The sequence below is a fragment of the Canis lupus genome, chromosome 32 (assembly GCF_003254725.2).
Source record: "Canis lupus dingo isolate Sandy chromosome 32, ASM325472v2, whole genome shotgun sequence".
Taxonomy (NCBI): Eukaryota; Metazoa; Chordata; class Mammalia; order Carnivora; family Canidae; genus Canis; species Canis lupus.
The window spans coordinates 30,694,623-30,716,109 of NC_064274.1; the positions used below are offsets into that span (position 1 = coordinate 30,694,623).

General features: G+C 38.2%; 1 long non-coding RNA gene across 1 annotated transcript; it reads right to left on the bottom strand.

Moving 5' to 3' along the window:
* Positions 1-4,935: 4,935 nt before the first annotated feature.
* On the bottom strand, positions 4,936-21,465 carry LOC112671655 (uncharacterized). Its single transcript, XR_003143760.3, has 3 exons — positions 21,325-21,465; positions 9,956-10,014; positions 4,936-5,377 (listed from the first exon to the last, which is right to left on the bottom strand). It is a non-coding gene; the product is annotated as an uncharacterized LOC112671655 (long non-coding RNA).
* Between the last annotated feature and the right edge of the window lie 22 nt (positions 21,466-21,487).

Here is a 21,487-nt window from a genome sequence, read left to right on the forward strand (position 1 = left end):
TTGTATCCTGCAACTTTGCTGAATTTATGGATGAGTTCTAGCAATTTTTTGCTACATACTTTTTCTACACAGAGTATCATATCATATGCAAATAATTAAAGTTTGATTTCTTCCTCAACAATTTGGATGCCTTTTATTTCTTTTTGTTGTTTGATTGCTGCAGCTAGGACTTTCAGTTCAATGTTAAATAGCAACAGTGAGGGTGGACATCTTTGTCCTGTTCTTGACTGTAGGGGAAAGGCTCTCAGTTTTTCCCCATTGAGGATGATATTTGTTGTTGGTCTTTTGAATATGGCCTTTATGATGCTGAGGTAAGTTCCATCTATCCCTACTTTGTTTAGGGTTTTTACTAGATAGGATGCTGTATTTTATCGGATGCTTTTTCTGCATCGATTGACAGGATCAGATGGTTCTTATCCTTTCTCTTATTAATGTGGTATGTCATGTTGATGGATTTGTGAATGTTGAACCACCTCTGTAGTCCAGGAGTAAACCCCACTTGATCATGGTGAATTATTCTTTCAATGTACTGTTGAATTTGATTTGCGAGGATTTTATTGAGAATTTTTGCATTCATGTTTATCAGGGATATAAGCCTATAATGCTCTTTTTTAGTGGGGTCTTTGCCTGGTTTTGGAATCAAGGGAATGCTGGTCTCATAGAACAAGTTTGGAAGTTTTCCTTCCATTTCTTTTTTTTTTTTTTTTTTTTTTTTGGAACAGTTTGAGGAGAATATATATTAACTCCTCTTTAAATGTCTGGTACAATTCCTCTGAGAATTTATCCAGCCATGGATTTTTTTTTTTGAAGTAGCAATACAAGTATATTTTATTTCACATTTTATTAGTAGACAGATGGGCAGAAAAAGACAAGATAAACCACTAAAGGGGAAGTTCAACACAAAAATGCATCAGATAATCTTTTCTCATAAGTTAAACTGAAGAAAAACATCTACAATTTCAGCTAAGAAAACTATTAAAGTCAGGTATGTCCTGCTGGTTTCAGAATAGTTGAAGATTGCATCTGAATCTTTTTGTAAATGTGAACCATTTTTATCAATGGGAGGGGAGGCGAGTTAACTTTCAGTGGAGAACTACACACTTTCCCCTACAATCTCTTACTGTATGTGTCCCAAACATAGGAAACCAGCAACTAAAGAAGCTAGTAATTTCCAGGGAAGAGGCAAGAAGGGACTACAAAAAAAGTCTGGCTAATAGAAAAGAACTCCGGAATGATATGAAATAGGGTGGGAAGACTTCGAGAAGCAACAACGGAATCCTGATATTACTTTCTCCACCCAGCCTCTCTTTTCGTTGGGAGATTTTGATTACCGATTCAATTTTTTTGCTTGTTATAGGTCTCTTCAAATTTTCTATTTCTTCAGTTTTGGTAGTTTGACGGTTTCTAGGAATTTGTCCATTTCTTCCAGGCTGCCCAGTTTGTTAGCTTATAATTTTTCCTAGTATTCTCTTATAATTATATTTCTGTGGTGTTGGTTGTGATCTCCCCTCTTTCATTTGTAATCCTATCTATTTGAATCCTTTCTGTTTTCTTTTTGTTAAGTCTGGCTAGGTGTATATCCATTTTATTAATTCTTTTGAAGAACTGGCTCTTCGTTTCATGAATCTGTTGTAATGTTTTTTTTTCTTTTTTATATAATCTATTTCTGCTCTAATATTTATTATTTCCCTTCTTCTGCTGGCTTTAGGTTTGTGTTTCTTTTCTAGCTCCTTTAAATGTAGGGTTAGATTGTGAATTTGAGACTTTTGCTTCTTGAGATGGGCTGATGTTGCAGTATACTTCCTTCTTAAGACTGCACCTCAAAGGTTTTGGACTTTCATGTTTTCATTTTCACTTACCTCCATGTATTTTATTTCTTCAATTTCCTGACTAACCCACTCATTTTTTAGTAAGATGTCCTTTAAGCTCCATGTATTTGTAGGGTTTCCAATTTTTTTCTTATGGTTGACTTCAAGTTTCACAGCATTGTGGTCTGAAAATATGCATGGTATTTCAATCTTTTTGTACTTGTTGGGGGTGGATTTGTGACCCAGTATGTGATCTATTCTGGAGAACGTTCCATGTGCACTGGAGAAGAATGTATATTTCCACTCTTTAGGATGAAATGTTCTGAATATATCTGTTAAGTACAACTGGTCCAGTGTGTCATTCAAAGCCATTGTTTCCATGCGGATTTTCTGCTTAGATGATCTGTCCATTTCTATAAGTTGGGGTGTTAAAGTCCCCTATTATTATAAATAAGTTTCTTTATGTTTATTATTAATTGATTTATAGATTTCGGTGCTCCCAAGTTGGGGGCATAAATATTTACAATTGTTAGATCTTCTTGGTGGAGAGACCCCTTAATTATGATATAATGCCCTTCTTCATGACTTGTTACAGTTTTTTTTTAAATCTAGTTTTTCTACATATGCCCACTCTAGCTTTCTTTTGACATCCATTAGCATGATAGATGGTTCTCCATCCCCTCACTTTCAATCTGCAGGTGTCTTTAGGTCTAAAATGAGTCTCTTGTAGGCAGCATATATAGATGGATCTTGTTTTTTTAAAATCCATTCTGACACCCTATGCTTTTTGATTGGAGAATTTAGTCCATTTACATTCAGAATGATTACTGAAAGCTATGAATTTACTGCCACCATGTTACCTGTAGAGTTGGCTTTTCTGGTGATATTCTCTGGTCCTTTCTAGTCTTTGTTGCTTTTTTTTTCCCTCTCCACTCAGAGAATCCCCCTTAAAATTTCTTGCAGGTCTAGTTTAGTCGTCATGAACTCCTTTAGTTTTTGTTGGTCTAGGAAATTCTTTATTTCTCCTTCTATTCTAAATGACAGCCTTGCTGAATAAAGAATTCTTGGTTGTATATTTTCCCCATTCAACACTTTGAATATTTCTTTCCACTGTTTTCTGACCTGCCAGGTTTCAGTAGACAGATCTGCTGTGAACCTGATCTGTCTGGTCTTGTAGGTTAGGGACTTTCTTTCCCTGCTCCTTTCAGGATTCTGTGTATTTTGTGAATTTGACAATGATATACCATGGTGATGGCTAGCTTTTGTTGACTTTAATGGGAGTTCTCTGCACTTCTCGGATTTTGATGTCTATGTCCTTCCCCAGATTAGGGAAGTTTTCAGCTATAATTTGTTTGAATAAACCTTCTGCCCCTTTTTCTTTCTTTTCATCTTCTGGCACTCCTATGATATAAATGTTACATTGTAATAAGTTGCTAAGTTCCCTAAGTCTACCTTCGTGGTCCATTGCCTTTCTTTCCCTCTTCTTTTCAGCTTCATTATTTTCCATAATTTTATCTTTTGTAGCTCCTCTGATTCATTCATCCTCATTTATATGGCCTCCATTTGGGACTGCATCTCAGTCATAGCATTTTTAACTTTGGCTGGACTAGATTTTGGTTCTTTTATCTCTGCAGTGAGGGATTTTCTAGGGTCTTCTATGTTTTCAAGCCCAGCTAGTATTCTTATAATCATTATTTTAAGTTCTATTTCAGACATCTTACTTATAGCTATATTAATTTAACTCCTGGCTGTGAGTAGTACTTCCTGTTCTTTCTTTTGGGGTGAATTTCTCCATCTCATCATTTTGCCTGGAAAAAGAAGAAAGAAAAAGAAAAAATACTCCCCCAATAATAAAAAAAATTAAAAAAAAACAAAGAAACTAGATCCTGGGTGTGTTTGGTGAGCTTATTAAAAGAATCTAGAGCCCAAAATAAGAAAGAAAAAAATACAATGAAAGTAAACAAATATATATATTAAAATTAGTTAAAAACAATTAAATAAAATAAATGAAAAAATAATAAAACAATAAAAAATAAGTACAAAAGAGGCTAGATACTGTTTTTCCCTAGAGCTGAAACTTTGCAGTCCTCTATGATCAGTAAACTGTGCAAAGGAATTGTATGTGCTGGTCTTTTGGGGAAGGTTCCCAGGTGAACTTGCCCTAGTGGAATTGTGCCTCTAGGCTGCAGGGAGGAGAGGCTTGGCGTAAGCAGTTCCAGACTCCACTAGGTGGTGCTGTTTTGCTCCCTGCAGACTGTCTGCTCTGATGGGCTGGATGAATATGGCTGCAACCAGCTCTCTAGCACCAGAGCTGAAAATGTGCAAACCAGCCCCTCAACTTTTCAGTGAGTCCTCACTGAAGAGTAATCACTTGTTTCCCTGGTTTCTGTCAGAACCCTGTGTTCACTCTGCCTGTGTCTGAACTTTTTTATCTCAGGCACATGACTACATTTTAAAACTCCAAATTTTAGGGACTCCCATGGCACAGAACCATACTGTTCCTCCTACGGAGGGTCTCCTCATGCTTCTTCCATTTGCCAGACTCATCCCAGGAAAGCAGTCAGATGACCATGTAGTGGTTTGCAGTTTATGGCAACACAGAGCAGAAAGCCAACATCTAGACTCACTGTTCTCAGCCATCGTCCACATTCTGATGCCTGGGAACAGAAGAGCACTTAGGCACGATCCATTCTTCTTGTGACCCAGGAGATCCTCAGACCATGGTATCACACCTGGGATTCTGCTTTGCTTCTCTACTCGGGCACCTCTAAGCCAGGCACATCTGCTACTGTAGGAGACTTCTAAAAGTTCTGACTTTGCACTCCATGGCTTATATAGTACCTTACTGTAGCCTCTGTAAGTAGGCTCCCTCCCCACTACGTTATCCACAGCTATATCTCCCCCAAATTCAAGTCTCCACACCTCCTACCTTCCAAAAGGTGGTCATTTTTCTAGTTGTAGGCCTCCAGTTTTTGTTCTCTCAGACCTCCAATTGATTTCTTGGGTGTTCAGAATGATTTGATAACTATCTAGCTGTTTTGGAGGAAGGAGACAAGCTTGGGTACCCCTAATCATCTGCCATCTTAACTCCTCCCTCAGAAATGAAGTTCTGACACATGCTACAACATAGATCTTGAAAATCATTTAATTGTACTCTTCAAATAGGTGAATTTTACAGTATGTGAATTATGTCTAAATAAAGATGTTTTTAATACAGTATGTGAATTATGTCTAAATAAAAATGTTTTTAATCACCTAAAAATTTAAAAGGGAGAGAAAGAATATCCCCAAATAAACAAAATCAAGATAAAGAGACACCATTTTTTTATCTATCAGGTCAACCAAAGTTAGAGATTCGTAGAATTCACTGTTGGTAAGGGGGTAGAAAAATGGCTGGTAGCAGTGTGGATTAGAATAGTCTTTTGAATGGGAATTTGTAAACGCATTTTACAATTTTAAGTATGCTTTTCCTTTGACCCAGCAATCCAATTTTTAGAGATTTATCCTGTAGATCCTGCACAAAGACATTCTTAGTATACAAGGATGAAAGGATTTTCACTGCTTAGCTCCTGAAAGTAAAAACATGCCAGTCACTAAACATGTTAAATAAATTATGATGTTTCCATATACTGGAATAAGATACCTGCATTCATACCCACCCAAATGTTCTATCTTCTCTCCTATTGTAGATAAGCTCCTAGCTAAGGCCAATGTACTAGGTCTCATCTTTATTCAACTCCACAAAGCATTGCACTAGTAAATCTCCATTCTCTTTCTCACATCATGTTTTCTTCTCTAATGTTCTTTACCTTAGTAGAGAAACATGTTATTATTTCCCAAAAAGTTAAAATATGTACCTATTCACCTCATTTCTTTTTCCAGATAGCTCCTATTTTCAGCAAAATTTCTCTAAAGAGTTGTCTCTGCCTGCCGTTTTAGAGAATTTAGCAGAAACTATTGGATTTTAAGTGATTATGCCATTAGACCTAGCAATTCTATTAAATTCCCTTTTAGAAAAATCCATATATATGTCTACCTAAAGAAATTCTTTTATTTGTTCAACCAATATTATAGAACACTTGTTATGTCCAAGGTCTATGCTAAAAATTGACACAGTTTCTTTTATCAGAGAATGAAAGACAAAAACAAAACAAAGAGTTATCTAGGCTCATCTAAAATTTCTCCCTTGAGGGTGCCTGGGTGGCACAGTCAGTAAGCATCTGCCTTTGGCTCAGGTCATGATCTGTCCCAGGATCCTGGGATGGAGTCCCACATCAGGTTCCCTGCTCAGTGAGGAGTCTGTTTTCCCCTCTGCCTCTCCTTCCTGCTCATGTTCTCTCTCTCTCTTGCTCTAATAAAATATTTTAAAAATAAAAAATAAATAAAATTTCTCCCTTGAGCCCATTCTAGTAGGGCTTTCATCCCCATTATTACACTGAAACTACACTTGCTGAAGTCACTTTGCTAAATTCAAGTCAATTCTCAATTAAAACAATTCTACAGAAAGCAGAAATAATAGTGTCCAAGTATACATTTAATTGATACCTGGCTTACTCTGAAAAATTTTAGAATTTTTAGACAAATGAAATGGACCATATTGTTCAGATAATCTAAAGAAACCGTATTCTCAGTAGAGTTTTGGTGTTTTATCAAAATTGTAGTGAGTCTGAGTACAGATTTTTCTCTTTCGCTACTTTAAGAGCCAGATGAATTGAGACAAATGTTAATATATTCTTATAAAATTTGAGAAGCAGTTATCTGAATGGAATCTACACTAAAAGTAGCACCATTGAGCAAAGAAGACTTTTCCTGATAAATGATTTTGAACCTATCTACTCTATACATAGACTGATATTAAGGTCCCAAAATTACAGGATGTAGAATATAGCTCCAGTTGTTTAAGCCTGTAAAAGATTTAAAGAAAACATTGGCAATCTTCTTCCTCAGCCATTTCCTTTTAGGAAGAAAAAAATAAAATAACTCTTCATAAAGTATATCATAAAATCAATTATTTTAATCAATATATATTTGCAAATAACACTTTAAGGTAAATTGCAGATGTATTATAATTGGGAAGGATAGATGTCACCATTATAATGAAGATTATCCCTGAGCAGTGTAACTGATTCCTATCTAAGGAATTAAAGGTCTAAGTCTAAGGATCAATAGAAGCCCAAATAAATGTATACTCTTCCTAAAAGATTTATCAACATAAGAATAAAGAGAACCTATGCTCTGATTTTTCAGAAGAGGCCTAATGTGAAGTTTATCAAAGAGAAAACTATGAAAAAATTGAACAGGGATCCCTGGGTGGCTCAGCGGTTTAGCGTCTGCCTTTGGCCCTGGACATGATCCTGGAGATCCGGGATCGAGTTCCGCATCGGGCTCCCGGCATGCAGCCTGCTTCTCCCTCTGCCTGTGTCTCTGCCCCCGCCCCCTGTGTGTATCACAAATAAATAAATAAATACTTTAAAAAATAAATAAATAAATACTTTAAAAAATTTGAACAAAATGCCTGCTAAACAAACAGATGCTTAATCTGGGGTAAGTAAAGAGCTGTGCTTTTTCCCCTATTTCTTTTAAATATAAGGTGATAGATTATACTCTGGATCCAGTTAGCATTAGTCAATGGCTGTACATAAAAATATCGTGTTTAAACTTTTAAATCAACTATGCAGTCATAAAATGAGAGCAACACAAAATGTAGATTTAGAGCAGTTGGCCTTTACTACAAAGCTGAGAAGAGTCTCAGTAGTCAACTCGTATCTGATCTAACTCATGCTTCTAAAAGTAGGCCCCAGAATCTACCCTAAATTTTAGTTCTGCCATACTTAGATTTTTCTTACATGAATATTTTTATTTTCATATTTCATGTTGGTATTGGGGAAGCGAAGGTCTTTATTTCAAGGCAATAGGGAATAAGATTTAACCATACAAGGTCCAATGTGGATGTTTTGATTTCACATGATATCTAACAGATAATGGCCATAGGTTTAGTTGTGCCTTGTTTTATTAACCACCAGTCCTTTTCAAATGAGACACTGTCAATAACAGGAAATTATGAATACTAAGTCAAGGGTGTAGATAAACACATAGTAAACTCAAGAATTTGAGTTATTTCAGAGAGGACGAAGACTCTTTCTTGAAGTTTTCCAAAATACTGATGCAAGTACTATAAGTGTCTAGGATTCTCTTGCAAGGATCTTTCTTTGTCTTCCTTACTAAATGTTAGGAGTGAATTTCTTTCCGATTCTAATGTGTCCTTCACTGAGGAAGTACCTTCTAAGAGAGCAAAAGTACTGGCCTTTCTCTGCTCCTTATTCATTTCTCTCCTTATATTTAGGAGCAAGAATGTATCAACCCTCCCCTTCTTTTCTCTTCCAGGAGTCTACTTCTTCAGAAAGCATACTTTCCGATCTATTTTTATCAATAAAGCAAATTTAACAATAAAGGTTCCCTGTGAGGTAGGGAAAGTGGTATGAAATTACCCAGGGTACTGGGACAGAGTGATGAGTATACTTAATTCTTTGGGTTCATTATTATTACTGCACACCTGAACTATGTCCCTCAGTCACATCTCTATCTGTAATAACTATTTATCTCTCAGTTGGCTGAAAATTCAGGTAGGAAGAAGGAGACATATAAATTACTGATGCACTGAAACTTAACATCAATATAGAGTTCCTCTCAGAGCTCTAAAAAGCTGTATTTGCTCAGCCACATCAGTTAACTAGCATTATTCAGAAATACTCCCAATTTTCCACTATTTGCTTCTGAAATTCCATCTTTAAATGTATATTGGTAAATAAAAATAAATTGCTAGCTTTGAGCTGATAATGTAATAACAGAGGTTGGCCTTAAACAGTAATTGAAGAGTTGGCCAAGTCCTACTTGGGGCCTAAAGTTTATCTTGAAGAATGAGGAACACATAGCTAGAAGGGCACAACAAAGTTGAGGAGAGGTTTAGAGGTTTTTTGTTTTTTTTTTTTTACAAACTTGATATATGTGGGAGAGATAGTGAGAGACTAGCATCACAATGCAGGATCACAGTGGTGAAAAGCAAACCTGAATTGATGTAGTAGGGTCCAGAATATGTGAAATCTTGAAAGTCAACCTGGGGCCTTATCCTACAGACAATTAAGGAACCTGTCAAAAGTTTAGTGAAGCTGTGCTCGCCTCGGCAGCACATATACTAAAAAAGTTCAGTGAAGCTATTCCATGGTATTGCTGCCTCAGCATCCATTTTGTTTGGCCAGGGGTCTGTAGTGACCTTAAACTGACACAAACCTCTCATGGAGTGCATGCCCTAGATAACAGCCTACAGAGTCACATGCAAATATAAGTTCCCAATATGACTTTCCCAGCTGCCCTTGTGATTAAAAGTCCCTCCTTCCTGCAGGACCCTTCCCCTTGTGCGTTCCCTAGAGAAGACACCTATAAAGCTTACCAAAACTCTGCTCTTTTTGTTTCAATCAACCAATTAGGCTTTAGCACAGGGAACCCAAAAGCACTCCACCATGGACACTAATGAAAGCATATTTCCCGGGTATGTTGTTGAGTCACAACTCACCATTTAGCATCCTGTGCCCCACTTAAGGTTAACTTAACAAAGTCATAACAGAATCACTAAAAATGTTTGAGCAGGGAAAAAATATACTGAAAATAAAGAATTAGAAATGGTAATTTGATTTTTTTTTTAAAGAAGGTGGACAGAATTAGCAAGAGAATCAAGTACAATTTAGCAGGAAGTTTGAAATGACTAGAACCTTGGGACACCTGGGTGGCTCAGTGGTTGAGCATCTACCTCAGCTCAGGCCGTGATCCTGGGATCAGGTCCTGCATCAGGCTCCCTGCAGGGAACCTGCTTCTCCCTCTGCCTGTGTCTCTGCCTCTGTGTGTGTGTCTCTCATGAATAAGTAAATAAAATCTTAAAAAAAGAAGAAGAAATGACCAGAACCTCAATAAATTTTCTTCCTTCTCTGAATCACTAATTTTATTTAAAGCAAAACCTATTAGTCTCTCCTTGGTCATCCACTATTTACTCCTCAACCCACCACAATATGCTTTCTGCATTGGAAATGGTTCTTGCTAAAGTACCATCAATGTATCAATTGCTAAATCCCTGGGCAGTATTTCATTTATCTTACCTGAGCAAGCACCAACAAGCAAGATAACTGACCATTCCTTCCATATTAGTTTTCTAAAGCTGTCATAACAAAACAAAAACAAAAATATGTCAAAACATTCAAACTAGGTGCCTTAAACAATAGAAATTTATTGTCTCACAGTTCTGAAGGCTGGAAATCTGAAATCAAAGTGTCTGCAGGGTTGTTTACTTCTGAGGGCTATGGAGGAAGGCTGTGTTCCAAGCCTCTCTCCATGGCTTAGATGGATATCTTCATGTTCACACAGTACTCTCCCTGTATGTGTGTCTTTGTGTCCAAATTTCCCCTTTTTATAAGGGCACTAGTATTGGATTAAGGCCCACCCTAATTATATCATTTTAACTTGTTTATACCACTATGAAGACCCTATCTCCAAATATGGTTACCTACTGAGGTACTAGGGATTAGGACTTCAACCCTTAACATCCTCCTTCTTGACATTTTCCTCCTTTGGCTTCCTTATCATCTCTCTCATACATCTCTGAGCACTCTTCTTTCTTTTCTAGTTTTTCTTCCACCAGTTTCCCCTTATACGTTGGTATTTCCCAGCATTCTGTACTCCTTCGTCTTGCTTTTTATTCCACATGCTACCCCCTAAGGCTCCATGCTTACATGGCTTTTACTGTCATGTGCATAGGGATGTCTCCAAAGTCTCTATCTGAAGTCCAATCTCTTACATTTGTCAAAACCCATAAAATTGTACAGCACAAAGAATAAACATTAATGTGTTCAAATTAGAAAAAAATCATGTATGAGGGTAGAGGATTCAAGATCAAGTACAGAATGTGACCAAAACACCTAACTTATTACAAATGTATTTATAATCTTACTGAATGGGGTAGAGGGAAAGGTGCTAGTCTCTGTAACTGTGAAAATGAGTGAAGCCTGTAAGACTAAGGGCAGAAGAAACTATATACAAACACTGTGCTTTGTTGATAAAGTTGTTTCCCATAGGAGCTCTGGCTAACAATCCTGATACCACTACGCACACATATATAGTATAAATGAACAAGTAACTGGAAGGCAGATGGTAGGGGCCAGGTTTTGCACCATTGGAATGGGAATTACACACAAGCAAAGGAATGACCCATATGGTAATCGATTAGAGTTTGAAACATCAGTATGAACTCATGTTTAGCTTAATAGGTTACAGATAGAGATATTTATAGATATATGTATATAAGAAGTCAATAAACACACATTCTTTCCTTGGTCTGTCAGCTGCCAAAGACTAGAAGCAATGACACCTCAGTAGTACTTGGGTACTAACATCCATATCTTGGCTTCTAATACTATTAATGCTATTAACATCCATATCTTGGCTTCTGATACTATTCTCCAATAAAAGAAACGAAGGGTCCTTGGAAAAAACGGCTGATTTTAGGACGAAGGCAGGAAATATTCAAGATTAGCCTAGAGCAACTTATAGTTCCAGAAAGCAAGGAAATGCTCAAAAACAAAACAAAACAACCTTAAGATCATCGAGGAATGTTGGAGGGACACAGGAACCAACTGGAAGAGTTCCCAGTGGCCAAAGATGGACTAATTTGATAAGTGAAGACAATGGATTATAACCCAAAGTATAAAAGAAATATCCACAAGTCCACACTGATATGAATAAAAGATTAAATAAATTGACAAAGGGGGAAATGTAAACAAATATCCTGTGCAGAAGTCCACATAATTGATGTTGATATTATGCCCACAAGGAAGTGGTGCATAGCTCCCTACCCCTCCTTAAGTGCAGGCTATGCACAATAACTTCCTCCAAAGAGTAGGGAAAGGGAGATAAAAGTCAACTTTAAAATGGAGAACTTGTGAAAACAGAGCTACTCTATGATCCAGCAATTGCACTACTAGGTATTTACCCCAAAGATACAAATGTAGTGATCTGAAGGGGCACTTGTTCATAGCAGCAATGTCCACAATAACCAAACTGTGGAAAGGCCCAGATGTCCAACAACAGATAAATGGATAAAGATGTGGTATATATATGCAATGGAATACTACTCAGCCATCAGAAAGGAGGAATACTTACTCTATGCTTTGACGTGGATGCAACTGGAGGGTATTATGCTGAGCAAATGAGTCAATCAGAAAAAGACAATTACATGGCTTCATTCATATGTGGAATATAAGAAACAGTGCAGAGGATCATAGGGAAGGGAGAGAAAACTGAATGGGAAGTCATCAATGAGGGAGAAAAATCATGAGACTCTTAACTAAAGGAAAAAAACTGAGGGTTGCTGGAAGGGAGGTAGATGTGGGTGGGGTGGGATAATTGGGTGATGGGCATTAAGGAGGGCATGTGATGTGATAAGCACTGGATGTTATACACAACTGTTATACACAACTGATAAATTGTTGAATATTCCATCTGAGACTAAGTATGTTGGCTAACTGAATTTAAAATAAAAAAAATCGGGATCCCTGGGTGGCGCAGCGGTTTGGCGCCTGCCTTTGGCCCAGGGCGTGATCCTGGAGACCTGGGATCGAATCCCATGTCGGGCTCCCGGTGCATGGAGCCTGCTTCTCCCTCTGCCTGTGTCTCTGCCTCTCTCTCTCTCTCTCTGTGTGTGACTATCATAAATAAAAAAAATAAAAATAAAAATAAAATAAAATAAAATAAAATAAAATAAATCAAGTGGAGAACTTGACAAACACTATCTCAGCAAGCTGTTCCAAGTCAACGTCAGTGGTAAGTCATATGGACAGTATGTACCATTCATATGATGTGATGCGAGCACTTCACCTCTGTGGTCATCCTCCCAAAACCCATAATCCCAGCATAATCATGAAAAAAACATCAAACTTTAATAGAAGAATATTCTACAAAATACCTGACCATGACTCAGAACTGTCAAAAATAATGACATAAACACGAATTTTAAAATTCAAAAATAAGGACACTTGGGTGGCTCAGCAGTTAAGTAAGCATCTACCTTTGGCTAAGGGCATGATCCTGGAGTCCCAGGATCAAGTCCCACATCAGGCTCCCTGCATGAAGCCTGCTTCTCCCTCTGTCTATGTCTCTGCCTCTCCCTCTGCCTATGTCTCTGCCTCTCTCTCTGTGTCTCTCACGAATAAATAAATAAAATCTTAAAAAATAATAAAATAAATAAAATAAAAATTCAAAAATGGGGGGGGCAAGATGCCAGAAGAATAGGGGTCCTCAACTCACTTGGCCCCACCAACTTACCTAGATAACTTTCAAAACATCCTGAACACCTACGAATTTGACCTGAGATTTAAAGAGAGAACAGCTGGAATGCTACAAAGAGAAAAGTTTTCACTTCTAACAAGGGTGTATTTTACTTAGGTCATGGTTTATATTTTTGACTCAGCCTGCTCATACAACCACTCTGCACTGGACAAAATGACTAGAAGGAAGAATTCACCACAAAAGAAAGAACTGGAAACAGTACTCTCTGCCACAGAGTTACAGAATTTGGATTTCAATACGATGTCAGAAATTCAATTCAGAATACAATTATAAAGCTACTGGTGGCTCTGGAAAAAAGCATAAAGGACTCTAGAGACTTCATTACTGCAAAATTGAGATCTAATCAGGCCGAAAGTAAAAATAGATTAAATGAGATGCAATCCAAACTGGATGTCCTCATTGCTAGGGTTAATGAGGTGGAAGAGAGAGTGAATGACACAGAAGATAAGTTGATGGTAAGGAACGAAGCTGAGGAAAAAAGAGAAAACAATTAAGAGCCCATGAGGAAAGATTAGGGAAATAAATGATAGCCTGAGAAGGAAGAATATACGTCTAATTGGGATTCCAGAGGAGGCTGAGAGAGAGAGAGAGATAGGGCCACAAAGCATACTTGAACAAATCATAGCTGAAACTTCCCAAATCTGGGGAAGGAAACAGGCACTCAGATCCAAGAGATAGAGAGGACCCCCCAAAAAAATCAATAAAAACCATTCAACAGCTCAATATTTAATAGAGAAACTTGCAAATTTCAAAGATAAAGAGAAAATCCTTAAAGCAGTGTGAGACAAGAGATTCTTAACTTATATGGGGAGAAATATCAGATTAACAGCAGACCTCTCCACAGACACCTGGCAGGCCAGAAAGGGCTGGCAGGATATATTCAGGGTCTTAAATGAGAAGAACATGCAACCAAGAATACTTTATCCAGCAAGGCTGTCATTCAGAATAGAAGGAGAGATAAAGAGCTTCCAAGATGGGAAGAAACTGAAAGAATACGTGACCACCAAACCAGCTCTGCAAGAATTATTAAGGCAGACCCTGTAAAAGAAAGAGGGAGTCCAAAGAAACAATCCATAAAAACAGGGACTGAATAGGTAACATAATGACATTAAATTCATTTCTTTCAATAGTTACTCTGCACGTGAATGGGCTAAAAGATCCCAATCAAAAGACGCAGGGTATTGGACTGGATAAAAAAGCAAGACCCATCTATTTGCTGTCTACAAGAGACTCATTTTAGACCTAAGGACACTTCCAGCCTGAAAATGAAGGAGTGGAGAACCATTTACCATTCAAATGGTCCTCAAAAGAAAGCTGGGGTAGCAATCCTCATATAAGATAAATTAAAGTTTATCCCAAAGACTGTAGTAAGAGATGAAGAGGGACACTGTATCATACTTAAAGGGTCTATCCAACAAGAGGACCTAATGATCATGAATATTTGTGCCCTTAATGTGGGAGCTGCCAAGTATATCAAGCAATTAATAACCAAAGTAAATACATACGTAGATAATAATACACTAAAAGTAGGAGACTTCAACATGGCACTTTCAGCAAATGACAGATATTCAAAGCAGAACATCACCAAAGAAACAAGGGCTTTAAATGATACACTGGACCAGATGGATTTCACAGATATATACAGAACTTTGCATCTGAACACAACTGAATACACATTCTTCTCAAATGCACATGGAACTTTCTCCAGAATAGACCACATACTGGGACACAAATCAGGTCTCAACCGATACCAAAAGATTGGGATTGTCCCCTCCATATTTTTAGACCACAATGCTTTGAAACTAGAACTCAATCACAAGAAGAAATTTGGAGGAAACTCAAAACACATGAAGATTAAAGAGCATCTTACTAAAAGATGAATGGGTCAACCAGGAAATTAGAGAAGAATTAAAAATATTCATGGAAACTCATGAAAATGAAGATACAATTGTTCAAAATCTTTGGGATACAGCAAAAGAGGTCCTAAGATGGAAATACATCAGAATACCAGCCTCCCACAAAAAAATTGGAAAAAACTCAAATATACAGGCTAACCTCACACCTAAAGGAATTGGAGAAAGAACAGCAAGTAAAACCTACACTAAACAGAAGAAGAGAGATAATAAAGTTTCAAGCATAACTCAATGAAATAGAGACTAGAAGAACTGTAGAACAGATCAACAAAACCAGGAGTTGGTTCTTTGAAAGAATTAATAAGATAGATAAACCCCTAGCCAACCTTATTAAAAAGAAAAAAGACTCAAATTAATAAAATCACAAATCAAAGAGGAAAGATCACAACCAATACCAAGGAAATATAAATGATTTTAAAAATGTATTATGAGCAGCTATATGCCAACAAATTAGGCAATCTAGAAGCTAGAAAACCACAAATTACCAAAACTGGAACAGGAAGAAATACAAAACCTGAACAGGCCAATAACCAGTGAGAAAATTGAAGCAGTCATCAAAAACCTCCCAAGACACAAAAGTCCAGGGCCAGATGGTTTCCCAGGGGAATTCTATCAAACATTTAAAGAAGAAATAATATCTATTCTCCTAAAGCTGTTTTGGAGGACAGAAAGGAATAGAATACTTCCAAACTCATTTTATGATGCCAGCCCAGCATTACCTTGATTCCAAACCAGACAAAAAGGAGAATTATAGGCCAATATCCCTGATGAACATGGATGCAAAAATTCTCAATAAGATACTAGCCAATAGGATCCAGCAATACCTTAAGAAGATTATTCACCATGACCAAGTGGGATTTATCCCCCAGGATGCAAGGTCGGTTCCATACTCATAAAACAATCAACGTGATAGATCACATCAACAAGAGAAAAAACAAGAACCATATGATCCTCTCAATAGATACAGAGAAAGCATTTGATAAAATACAGCATCCATTCCTGATTGAAACTCTTCAAAGTGTAGGGATAGGGATTAGGGATGCCTGGGTAGCTCAGTTATGGAACACCTGCCTTTGACTCAGGGCGTGATCCTGGAGTCCTAGGATTGAGTCCCACATCGAGCTCCCTGCATGGAGCCTGCTTCTCCCTCTGCCTGTGTCTCTGCCCCCCCCCCTCTGTCTCTGTCTCTCTCTCTCTCTCATGAATAAGTAAGTAAAATCTTTAAAAAACAAAAACAAAGTGTAGGAATAGAGGGAACATTCCTCAATCTCTTAAAAGCCATCTATGAAAAGCCCACAGCAAATATCATTCTCGATGGGGGAAAACTAAGAGCTTTTCCCCTAAGATCAGGAACATGATAGGGATGCCCACTCCCACCACTGTTATTCAACATAGTACTAGAAGTCCTAGCCTCAACAATCAGACAACAAAAAGAAATAAAAGGCATTCATTTTTTTTTAATAAAAGGCATTCAAATTGGCAAAGAAGAAATCGAACTCTCTCTCTTTGCAGATGACATGATACTGTACATAGAAAACCCAAAAGACTCCACTCCAAGATTGCTAGAGCTCATACAGCAATTTACCAATGTGGCAGGATACAAAATCAATGCACAGAAATTGGTGGCATTTCTATATAGTAACAATGAGATTGAAGAAAGAGAAATTAAGGAATCAATCCCATTTACAATTGCACCCAAAAGCATAAGATACCTAGGAATAAATCTAACCAAAGAGGTATAGGTTCTATACCCTAAAAACTACAGAGCATTTCTGAAAAAAATTGAGGAAGACACAAAGAGATGGAAAAACACTCCATGCTCATGGATTGGAAGAATATTGTGAAAATGTTTATGCTACCTAGGGCAATTTATACACTCAATACAATCCCTTTCAAACTACTGTGGACTTTCTTGACAGAGTTGGAACAAATAATCTTATGATTTGTGTGGAATCAGAAAAGACTTCGAATAGCCAGAGGAATACTGAAAAAGAAAACCAATGCCAGGGGCATCACAATGCCAGATTTCAAGTTGTATTACAAAGCTGTGATCATCAAGACAGTGTGGTACTGGCACAAAAACAGACACATAGATCAACGGAATAGAATAGAGAACCCAGAAATGGGCCCTCAACTCCATGGTCAACTTATCTTCAACAAAGCAGGAAAGAATATCCACTGGAAAAAGGACAGTCTACTCAATAAATGGTGTTGGGAAAATTGGACAGCCACATGCAGAATGAAACTAGACCATTCTCTTACACCATACACAAAGATAAATTCAAAATGGTTGAAAGATCTAAATGTGAGACAAGAATCCATCAAAATCCTAGAGAACACAGGCAACAACTTTTTTGAACTTGGCCACAGTAAGAAGAAATAATACCAGCCTCCCTCAAAAGAATTGGAAAAAACTCAAATACACAAGCTAACCTCACACCTTCTTGCAAGATACATCTAAGGCAAAGGAAACGAAAGCAAAAATGAACTATTGGGACTTAATCAGGATAAAAAGTTTCTGCATAGCAAAAGAAACAGTCAACAAAACTAAAAGACAATCTACAGGGACGCCCGGGTGGCTCAGCAGTTAAGCTCTGCCTTTGGCTCAGGATGTGATCCTGCAGACCCAAGATTGAGTCCCACATCGGGCTTCCTGCAAGGAGCCTGCTTCTCCTTCTGCGTATGTCTCCACCTGTCTCTCTGTGTGTCTGTCATGAATAAATAAATAAAATCTTAAAAAAAAAAAAAAGACAACCTACAGAATGGGAGAAGATATTTGCAAATGACGTATCAGATAAAGGGCTAGTATCCAAGATCTATAAAGAACTTATTAAACTCAGCAGCAAAGAAACAAACAATCCAATCCTGAAATGGGCAAAAGACATGAACAGAAATCTCACAGAGGAAGACACAGACATGGCCAACACGCACATGAGAAAATGCTCCACATCACTTGCCATCAGGGAAATACAAATCAAAACTGCAATGAGACACCACCTCACACCAGTGAGAATGGCAAAAATTAAAAACACAGGAAACAAATGTTGGAGAGGATGTGGAGAAGGGGGAACCCTCTTGCACTGTTGGTGGGAATGTGAACTGGTGCAGCCACTCTGGAAAACTGTGTGGAGGTTCCTCAGAGTTAAAAATAGAACTACCTTATGACCCAGCAATTGCACTACTGGGTATCTACCCCCAAGATAAAGATGTAGTGAAATACCGGGACACCTGCACCTCAATGTTCATAGCAGCAATGTCCACAATAGCCAAACTGTGGAAGGAGCCTCAGTGTCCATCGACAGATGAATGGATAAAGAAGATGTGGTCTATATACACAGTGGAATATTACTCAGTCATTAGAAAGGACGGATACCCACCATTTGCTTCAATGTGGATGGAACCGGAGGGTATTATGCTGAGTGAAGCAAGTCATTTGGAGAAGGACAATCATCATATGGTTTCACTCATACGGGGAATATAAGAAATAGTGAAAGGAATTATAAGGGAAAGGAGGGGAACTGAGTGGGGAAAAAATTAGAGAGGGAGACAAACCATGAGAGACTCCTAACTCTGGGAAATGAACAAAGGGTTGTGGAAGGGAAAGTGGGTGGGGGATTGGGGTAACTAGGTGATGGGCACTGAGGAGGGCACTTGATGGGATGAGCACTGGATGTTATACTATATGTTGGCAAATCTAACTTCAATAAAAACAAATGAAAACATTTTAATATCAAGTTAAAAAAGAAAAAAAAGTGGTGTCTTTGGTTTCCTAAAAATAAAAAAATAAAAATTCAAAAATAATGAAAGTCTGAGAAATTGTTACATCCAAGAAGAGCCTAAGGACATATAACAATTAAATGTAATATCATTTCCTGGATGGGATGTGGGAAGGAAAAAAGCACATTTGATAAGAACTAAGGAAATCGGAATAAAGTATTTAAAAATAAATTTTTATAACTACTTATCAAATGTATGAGTGATTTTTTATTAGTAACCTTGTTCTTGCCACACTTTCTCGATTGTGATAAGTTGAAAGAGGATGAGCTTTGGCATCAACCAGACCAGATATGATCTCACCTTTACCACTCAATAGCTGTTGAATCCTAAACAAGTTACTTTTCATAAAGCCTGTTTCCTCATTTTAAAAAGGTGCTAATGTCTCTTCATAAGACTGCTGTAAGGATAAAAATGAGATAACTATACATAAAACACCTAGCACCATAATTGGCACATAGCAAGAGCTCAATAAGTACTAAAATTTGTCCCTTTTGCAAATTACAATGAAATCTGGAAGTCAAAATGGGCAGGTCTTATACATTATGTAGAAGGCTGACTGTTTAAGTCTCATGTTGCAGATTAATATTTTGCTATCCGACACTTACTGGGTTGGTATCACTCGTCAGAAATTAAAATATTTTGAATGCAATATGCCTTTGATGAGGGATAAACCCTGTATCAGCTGTTAGAATTTTTCATAAATCTTCACCTTGTATTTGCTTGAAATCTAATTATGTCTTGCCTATTTGAAAAGTCCTTTCTGAATATCCCTTATTTTTAAAAAGAGAGTAGTAAAAGAGAACAACCATTTAATTCACTATAACAGTTAATAAGAAAAGCAACAGACACAATGCATTTTAGTCATGAATTGGGCCTTAATAAAAGTGACTTTTCTGATCGCAAGAAGGAAATTCATAACAGTGACCAAAAGCATCCCAGGACCGCATACTGTGCTGAAATACAAAAGCATAAGCCAAAGTAAGAGTACCTTTATCTTCTATTTGGATACCGAAAATAAACCATCAAACAGAACTGATAAGAACCAAAACTAATAATATCAGTAATAAATTTTTAAAAAGAACTGTCAAGGAAAAAAAGACATGAAAATATTAGTAGCAAAACAATGCAATTTCCAAAGCAATTTCCAGTTCCTTACTGGCTATGGGGAAAAAAAGCTCTTTTCACTAGATTAGTCCTCACATAATAAGAATTAAGAGCAGCCTCTAGTGGCAGGTTAAGGATTTTACAAAGTGACCTTGCAGAAACCAAACTGCCTTTATTTCTTTTACTATTTGCTATGAGCAGAAAAGACATTTTATCCAAGGAACCTGAGGAAGCTCAGAGCCAAGTCTGTTAGTAAATTTTAGCAATTATACATAATTTCATCCCACCTTGAGTGCTCTTAATAATAGTTCTATTTTGTTTTCTTCTCTATATACGTAATTTAAAAAACCACCTCAAATTCTTTTTAGACAGAGATAGGCTATTAACTGAATGAGCTATTATCTGAACCCCGGGATGGGGGTAGGGGGAGTATTTTATTGTTAAGGAATGAAATCACTGACAAAAACCTGAATGAAGACAAATAGGTTTGATGAACTGAAGTGCAACTCTTCCTCTTCTCTTTTTATAAAGATTTTATTTATTTACTTGAGAGAGAGACAAACAGAGGGGCAGAGGGAGAGGAAGAAGCAGATTCCCCACCGAGCAGAGAGCCCAACGCAGGACTCGATCCCAGGACCCTGAGATCATGACCTGAGCTGAAGGCAGACACAACCAATTGAGCCACCCAGTCTGTCTCTCTAAATCAGGAGTGACCCAAAGTAGAAATACTACAGAGGAAAATAGAAATATCTCTTCCAAACAGAAACAATGAACTTCCCTGAATCTCAGGGCATCTTTTCAAAGCGGGGGGGCCCCTCTCTCCAACAGTGCAAGAGTTAAGGCTGGGAAGTACCAAATGTTTTCTTCCCTGCACTTCTCTTTCCTCAGAATTGGAATCTACGTAAAGTCTTGATTTCTCAGCACTCACGAAATTGAAAATGAAGGAATCAAGAGACTGTTGTTACTGCTACAAAGACACGGATGTTACCTCTGGCTGAAACTCCATCGGAGGGAGGTGCTGGGACGCGAGGCCGGCCCGGCCTGCACGGGGAGCTCTACCGCTATGGGGTTAGCAACGCTGTCTTTAGGAACCTCCAGGAAGCCTGTGAACACCCAGGACGGTGGTTGTTGTTTGTTTGTTTGTTTGTTTTTTAACTTCGCAGGAAGGACAGCGCCAGGGAGGTGGGAACATCCACGCCCTGGGCACCGCATGTAGGACACCAACCGCCGCGCGGGGGAGGCCAAGCAGCAGCTTCACGGCGCATCGCCCCCCTCCCGCCAAGATCGTCGGGCTCCACCCTCTGGGAACGTGGGAAACGACAAAGGCCGCAAACCTCGCCGGTCCTCAGGGTGTGTGGCTCCGCCTCCCGGTTCTCAGGGGCCTCCGGGGGCGGCCTTGCCCGCTCCCTCCTCCGCCCGGCCCCGCTGGGGTCGCCACGCGCCGCCAGGTTAGCGCCGGCGAGGTGCCCCCCGCGGGCTCCGCCCCCCGCGCCCCGG